At 32.7% G+C, this 8,659-nt stretch overlaps 1 pseudogene; it reads left to right on the top strand.

Moving 5' to 3' along the window:
- The first annotated feature begins 7,026 nt into the window (after positions 1–7,026).
- LOC120595173 (uncharacterized) lies at positions 7,027–7,145 on the top strand (annotated as a pseudogene).
- The last annotated feature ends 1,514 nt before the right edge of the window (positions 7,146–8,659 follow it).

Here is an 8,659-nt window from a genome sequence, read left to right as displayed (position 1 = left end):
TTGACTCAAAATAATTACCTTCATAGCTACACAACGGAGATACACTAATCTACACTAAAAATGGATAAATTCCTAGAAACACAAAACTTCCAAGATTGAATCATGAAGAGATGTGGGGCCCAGGCGTGGCTGGTCCCAGGTCTGGCTCTGATCCAGGCTTGTGGCCAAGAATAGGACCCCAGATTTAGAATGTTCCATTAGCATAACAGGGCACCTGTGCCTAAAATATGTAAACATATTGTATCATTCATGTGTGGCTGAATGCCACTACTGTACTCTGCTATGTGTGGAGTCATGCAGTACCCTGGGGAGCAGAAGGGGAGCAGAAGAAGAGCAGAAGCAGAAGCTTGCTCCCCACAATAGAGTGCACTTCCTCCAATAGAACTGCGTTCCCCACAATAAAGTTGGTGCCTGCCCGTTTCATTCTCATGTCAACCTCTTGCGCATTCTTCCAACCGGATGTCTCACCACCAAAACGTTCCTTTCTCCATCAGCTCAGCGCTGACAAGAGATATAAATCTAAACATATCTATTACAAGTAATGAAATTCAATCAGTAATTTGAAAACCAAAAATCCAGGGCCAGATAGCTTCACAATTGAATTGTACCAAACATTTAAAGAAGAATTAATACTAATCCTTCTGAAAAAATTTAAGTGGAAGGGATGCTTCCAAATTCATTTTACAAGGCCAGCATTACATGACCCCGAACCAGACAAAGATATCACAAAAAAGAAAACTACAAGCAAATATTCCAGAAAAACATATGCAAAACTCCTCAACAAAATATTAGCAAACTGAATTCAACAGTAGATTAAGAGGACCGTACATTGTGATCAAGTGGGATTTCTTCTAGGGATGCAAATATGAGTCAACATTCGTAAATTGACAAATGTGATACACCACATTAACAAAACAAAGAATAAAAGTAATATGACCACTTCAATAGATGCAGAAGAAGCATTTGACAAAATTCGACATCTATTTATAATTTTTAAAAAGTTAACAAAGTGGGTAGAGAAGGAATTTACTTCAACACAATAAAGGTCATATATGACAAACCCACAGCTAAAATCATACTCAATGGTGAAAACCTTAAAGTTTTTCCTATAAGATCAGAAAAAATAAAAGGATTCCTGCTCTCATTACTCTTATTCAATATAGTATTGAAAGACATAGCCACAACACCTACAAAAAAACAGAAAGAAATAAAAGATGTTCAAATAGGAGAGAAAGAAATAAAACTGTCATTATTTGCAAATGATAAAATACTATACATAGAAAACCTTAAAGACTCCATCAAAATACTATTAGACTAATAAATGAATTAAGTCCCAGAATACAAAATTAATAAACAGAAATTAGTTGCATTCCTTTGCTCTGATAATGTGCTATCAGCAAGAGAAATTAAGAAAACAATTCCATTTACATTTACATAAAAAAGAATAAAATATCTAGGAATAAATTTAACCAAGAAGTAAAAAGAGCTGTACTATAAAAACTATAATATATTAATGAAAGAAATTGAAGATGACACAAATAAATGGAAAGATATTCATGGATTGGAAGAATTAATTTTGTTAAAATGGCCATATTATGCAAAGCAATCTACAGATTCAATGCAAGCCTCATCAAAATAGCAGTGGCATTTTTCACAGAACTAGAACAAAGAAACCTAAAATTTTCATGAAATCACAAAAGACCTAGAAAAGCCAAAGCAATCCTGAGAAAGAACAAAGCTTGAGAATGAAAAACAAAGCTCCCTTATTTCAAACTATACTATAAAGCTATCATAATAAAAAAATATGGTTCCAGCATGAAAACAGACACGTAAATCAATAGACTATCATAGGGAGCCCAGAAATAAACCCTCACATACATGGTCAATTAATCTATGCAAAGAAGGCAAGAATATACACTGAAGAAAAGACAGTCTCTTAAATAGATGGTATTGGGAAAACAGGAGAATCACATAACAAAAGAATAAAATTGGGCCACTACCTTACACACATACAAAAATAAATTCAAAAAGGCAAAGATCTGAATGTAAATTATGAAACCATAAAACTTCTAGAAGGAAACATGAGCAGTAAAATCCTTGGTTTTGATATTAGCAGTATTTTGGGGGGACCAGTCTCTTCAGACAAGGGCAACAAAGCAAAAATAAGCAAATGGGATTATATCAGACTAGAAAGCTTCTGTAAAGCAAAGAAAATCATCAACAAAAGGAATAGCAACCTACTGTTTGCTAAAGTGTTTAACAAAAACACATTAAAATTTAAAAACTAAAAATAAAAAGCTTATAAAGTATATAAAGAAAGAAATTATTTTGCATAGCTGTACAATGTGTTTGTGTTTTAAGCTGTTTCATTATAAAAGAGTTAGGAAATTTTTTTTTTAATTTTGAAAGTTTATAAAGTAAAAAAGTTAGAATATGCTGAGGTTAATTTATTACTGAGGAAAGAAAAATATTTTTCGTAATCTCAATATATCCTAAGTGTAAGGTGTTTACAAAGTGTACAGTAGTGTGCAGAATGCCCTGGACCTTCACATTCACTCACCACTCACTCACTTTACTCACTCAGAGCAACTTCTAGTCATGCAGGCTCCATTCAGGGTTAAGTGCCGTATGTAGGTGATACACATTTTATCTTTTATACCATATTTCTGCTGTACCTTTTCTATCTTCAATATGTTAAGATGCACAAATTCCATAGTGTTACAGTTGCTTACAGTATTTAGAATAGTAACATGCTGTACAGGTTTACAGCCTGGGAGCAATAGGCTGTACCATATAGCTGAGGTGTGTAGTAGGCTATGCCATCTAGGTCTGTGTAAGTGTATTCTGTGATGTTCCCACAATGACGAAACCACACAATGACCCATTTCTTAGAACATATCCCTGTCGTTAAGCGATGCATGACAGTACACATTCTCTCAATTCCACAGGACACATTTTCCAGAATAGATCATATTCTAGGCCATAAAAAAAGGTCTCAAAAAACTTAGCATGATTAAATAATGCATCGTGTATTTCCCAGCAATAAGGAAATGAAACTGAATCAAGAAGAAGGAATTTTGAAAAATCCATAAAAATGTTGACATATACCTCTAAATACATATGAATTACAAAGTGAATTATAAAATACTTTGAGATGAAAGAATGAAATAAAAACATTATCATACAAAAACTTATTGGATGCAGCAAAAGCAGTGGTAGAAGGAACTTTAAAGTTCTGTCTATATTATAAACTAAGAAAAATCTCAATTTAATTACCTTAGCCACCACTTTAAGATACTAGGGGAAAAAAGGAAACATCAAATCCAAGGAAATCAGAAGTAAGGAATAGGAAAGATTAGATTGGAAGTAAATGACATAGAAAAGAAAAAACCAATAAAGAAAATCAACAAAACCAAAAGTTAGCTCTCTGAAAAGATTTTTTTAAATTACTAACCCTTTACCTAGATTTGACCAAGAAAAAAAGAGTGAAGACTCAAATTACTAAAAGCAGAGCTCAATAAGAAATATAAGGGTTATAATGGACTACAATGAACAATTGTATGCCAACATGTTAGAAAACCTAGATTAAATGGACAAATGCCTGGAGAGATACAAATTACTGAAAATGACAAGAAAAAGTAGAACATCTGAATAGATATAGGACTACTAGAGAGTTTAAATTAGTAATTAAAAAAAAAATGTTCCACAAAGGAAATACTAAGACCTAATGACTTGATTTTGATTGGTAAATTCTCCCGAGGATGGCTATAATAAAAAAGACAGATTATAGCAAATATTGGGAAGGTTGTGGAAAAAACATTACACGTGAATGGGGTTACGAATGGTCACACGTTCTTTGGAAAACATGTTGGCAATTCCTCAAAATGTTAAACAGAATTATTATATAACCCAGCAATTGATTTGCTTTGGTCAATACTATTTTAAGAGATGAAACACAAGTAGAAGCTTAAAATGTATGTCTTATTGGAATTGCCTACTTCTACTTCTGTAATCAATGTGCAATAAATGTGACTAGCCTAATTCAGTGTTTCCAGGTGGACAAGGAGAGAAATATGAGGCAATGCCATCCTAGCTCAGCCCCTCCTAGTAAGATGATCTACAGCTTACCTGCTGCCAACCCACATGTGAGAGTAATAAATAAATGCTTACTGTTATAAATCACTGATACTGTGTAATTTATTTACACAATAGCAAGCAAATCTTCTTCCAATTTACCTTTTCTCTCAGCTGTTTATAAAGTTTGAAAGTAACTGAATTAGTTGACCTCAAAAAACGTTTAATTTTTAAAAATAATCGATTTTATTAGTATATCACTGAAATAATCTTAAAAAGAAAAAGAAAGAATGGAATATGAGCTATAGATTCAACTAGATTTAAATATCTTTGTGACAAATGAAAAATTTTAGAATATAATGAGAAATAAATTTCTGTCAATCAGAAACAAAATTTATCACTGATGCCATTACATTACCCAACCAGAAGTATGTTGTCTTCTAAATTTCCCTACCAACTCTTGCTTTTCCAAACATACACATCTTATATGCCATAAATTTGAACTTTTACTTAAAATAATGTCATCAAATTAAATTTTAAATTGCCTTAAACATTATAGATGTCTTCTATATTTCTTTATGCACTGTTACATATTATAGAAAATCAATTAATATTTGTGGTTTGGTTTGTTATGATTGGTACCATGTCATTTCAACTAGCTGTCAAAGGCTGGCCCCATATGTAAACTTGTTTGAATAAATCTGATTTCTGGGTTTTTTAAAATTTCATGTAATTATAGATATTTTTAAGTCATTAAATCAGTTATTATTTTAAATTCTATTTCATAATATTTTGCTTAATCAATTTCTTTCTTTTTTTTCATGTTTTATAAATCACTTCAAACGCCAAATTAATATTTTTGTAAAAGATTATCTATAAAATATTCTGACTGATAGACTGGGTCCTCCTAGGTAGAATATTCTGTCTATAACCTTCTAAGGTTTGTAGCTAATCCTGATTTTGACTCCTTATCTCTTAAACTGTACATTTTTTAATCTCATTTGATGAATCAGAGAGATATCACAATGTTCTTTGTGAAGTTGGAAAAATTGTTCATGGCAAAATTTAATATTGAAGCTATACTTATGCACAAATGCACATGTCCAGACTATACAATTAAACCCTTTTTTTCTGAAATAAAAAATGTGGTTCTGTAATGAGAGTGTCTGACAGCTTTCACTATATTCAAGTCTCTGAAGTGAATTTAAGTTTATCCAATCTCATATTAAAGCAAAAGAAAATAAAGTAGAAAAAAAACATACTTTAAGACAGATTTCTGAGGTTAGTTTGATGTCTTGTCCTCATTAATCTCAGGTACCATAGCAACAAAATAGTCTTTATGATTGAGAAAAATTGTCATCTATGTGTCAGAGATACTGCTGACTTAATAGTAATGCTCAGGGTAGTAGAGTAAGGCAATCTCCTCACAATCTAAGATCTACAGATGCTTGAGCACCTGCTACTTTATCCTTTGCATTCACCAGCATATTTCCAAACTTATTTTGATGTCTTCCATAAAAGAGATGTCATGCCCTATTGAATAATCTGGAAAACTGAGCACCTACTGTGTGCCAGGCTGAGAAAGGAGCATACCATAGATATTTTACTGCCTCCACAATCTTCAATTCCGACTTGGAAAGGACATAGGCCAGGACAATAAAAAAAAAGAAATTATTTTTACTTTTAACATATCTTCTGTGATTCACAGTCATTCAAATGTTATGCAAAAATATTGTGTTTGTTAAACACAAAAGATATCCATATCATAATCACAGAATCTATAAATACTTTGCATCATTTGACAAAAGGGACTTTGCAGATGCAAGTAAGTTAAAGATATTGAGATAGTAAAATTACCTTCAATCTGAATATTCAGATTGACCTGATGTAGTCACAAGAGTTCTTGTAAGAGGGAGGTAGATGTGATAATGAAAGCAAAGATCGGAGATGTTTAGGGACAAGTGCCAAGGAAGGAGTGCAGCCTCCAGAAGCTTAAAAAGGCTAGAAAATGGAGTCTCCCCTCAAGCCTCCAGAATAAATTTAGCCCTGACATCACATTGGTTTTAGTCAAGTGAAAATGACTTCTGATTTCTTATCTCCAGAATTACAAAATAATAACTTAGTGTTGTATTAAGCCACTAAATTTGTGTCTAATTGCAACAACAACAATAGAAAAATATATTTAATACATTTTTACTGCACAAGTAGGTATTTTTTTTTCCCCTCTTCTACTGTAATTGTCATTAAGAGATAATACATCTTGGGAGGTTTTACAAAAAACTATAGCCTCTTATAGACTGTCCCAATATTAATCTGCATATATCTTCTCAAAGAAATATAGCAGGAAATTTAAAAGCTCCTTATATTTAGTGTTTTAGCTATGATGCTGCTCTTGCATTTAAACATAAGGAAAACAAAATGATTTTAGCATGTGCTTAGTAATAAAACCTGTGTAAGTTTGTTTTTAGTTTGCTCTTAAAATAGAGATCATCTTTCAAACAGTCATTTTTTTAAATAAAAATGATAATGAAAATGGTGGGTGTTTATTTTAAAATCTTTGCAATATATTTATCTCTCCATCATCTAAAAACCATTATCAGTTTTTATGACCATCAGTTCTGATAGCAAGAGAATGAACACACAAGAGTATGTGTGTGCGTACACACACAGACACACATGCACAGAAGGCTTCCTTAGCAACCAGATGTAAATGAGGCATCAGAAAACACCCACAGAGAAATATATTTTTTCTCATCAAATCTGAAAACACATTTTAAAAATACCTCAAATGATTTTTTGTATTAAAATCGGAAGAGACTGAAAAACAATATTTAAAGTAGAGGAAAGGAGGTAAGAATGTCCCTATGAAATATTGTTTTATTGCTTATATAAATATCCTATAATAGGTTTGACTTATGTCAAACAACTAAGAATTAAGAATGACCTTATTTCATCTACGGCCATGCTACCCGGAACAACCCTGATCCCATCTGATCTGGGAAGCTAAGCACGGTCGGGCCTGGTTAGTACTTGGATGGGAGACTACCTAGGAAGACCAGGTGCTGTAAGTAAGAAAAATAAAAAATAAGGGAATGTAAGCTGACAAGGTCCTTGCAATCTGCGAGGTCACCCAAGGGCTGCCTCTGCTAAAAAAAAAAAAAAAAAAAAAAAAAAAAAAAAATGACCTTATTTCCAAATACGGCCAAATTCTGCAGTTCTGAAAAATATATAAATTTTGGCGGGAACACTATCCTACCCAGTATCTTCCAACTATTTCCTCCTAGAAAGTGTGCTCTTTAAGCTATAGATAGTGTTTCTCCAGTTATGAACAAATTGACTACATAAATTTGCAGGCCAATAGACCTATTTCTGATAATTGTTTATCTTAGGTGGAAATATGGTTCCAATTCGCCCTTTGCTTCTTGTCTGGGCAATACTGATCTCAAACCCTTGCCCCTCAAGTTTATATTGAATTTTTTCAGCTTCATGAAATTTCTTCACTGTGCTACTATTGACAGCCTAGTTCAAAAAGGTCTTCTTTTAATGTATAACATATGTTTCATCTTCTATCTCTACTTTAGCTTTGAAATGCTACTAATTTATGAGACTGAAAAGGATAATAGATTTTAAACATGTGTTTGCCTAACTAATGTCTTCTAATAGGAAAGAGAATTTGCTCACCTACCCTTAACTAAATAAAGCTGGGTCCTTCCATTGGGAAATGCATCCTGTTTTTCGTGAATGAGGGTTGGTTGAACGTGATCTGGAAGAAGTCTCTTGTCTAACCACTTAGATGAGGAGATTAAATCTTGGGAATTGTTTGGCTTGTTTACGTCTGACTTAGATTACTCTCATATATTTGTTCCAGTAGGCACTTATTTTAAGTGACAGGCCAAAATAAAGTTCTTCTCTATTGATTTTAATAGCACTAATAACAACATAAGTACCTGAAAAAAAAGAGGTTAGACATTAATTTAAAAAAGGAAGATTAAAGACTTGAAATACTTGGAGAAACTCAGTGAATGGGAAATAAGTCAAGACAAATCCATGAAGATAAAGAAGGGAGAAAATTAAAATATAATTTTTGTAAGTTAAAGCAGATTGGCAAAAAACAACTGACTTATTAGAAATGAGAAAGTTGTCAGTAAAGGGCTATGGATAGACTGCAAAAGGTATGACTGAAGAGATATTGAATATATGGATGAAAACAGGGGACTTGATTATAAGTCTATATAAGAAGTCTTTAAACCTCCAGTTCTTCTCCTCAGTAATGGCAGACAATTGGAGAGATTAATAGAGGGCATATGGTTTGAAGGACACTAGGCCCAGTATAAGGTGGTCTGTCGTACTCAACAGAGGGTGATAAAGTGAACATTTACATGTTGAATTCTGAGATTTCCAGCACTCTTCTCTCGATCACATCTAAAATGCTAGCAGGCTGGTTTATTATTTAAAGTATGGGATTAGAAATTTCTCTCTCAAAATCTAACCACTGCAAGAAAAAATATTTATTTTAGCAGTCTCCACTGAAATGGTGCAGTCAGATTAGTTAAAAATGAAGTTCACGTTTGGTGTGCTTCACTTG

Source organism: Pteropus medius, unplaced genomic scaffold, assembly GCF_902729225.1.
Source record: "Pteropus medius unplaced genomic scaffold, Ma_sr-lr_union100, whole genome shotgun sequence".
NCBI classification, from domain to species: Eukaryota; Metazoa; Chordata; class Mammalia; order Chiroptera; family Pteropodidae; genus Pteropus; species Pteropus medius.
The sequence above is the reverse complement of the archived record's forward strand: the minus strand, read 5'-3'. Positions and strand labels throughout refer to the sequence as shown.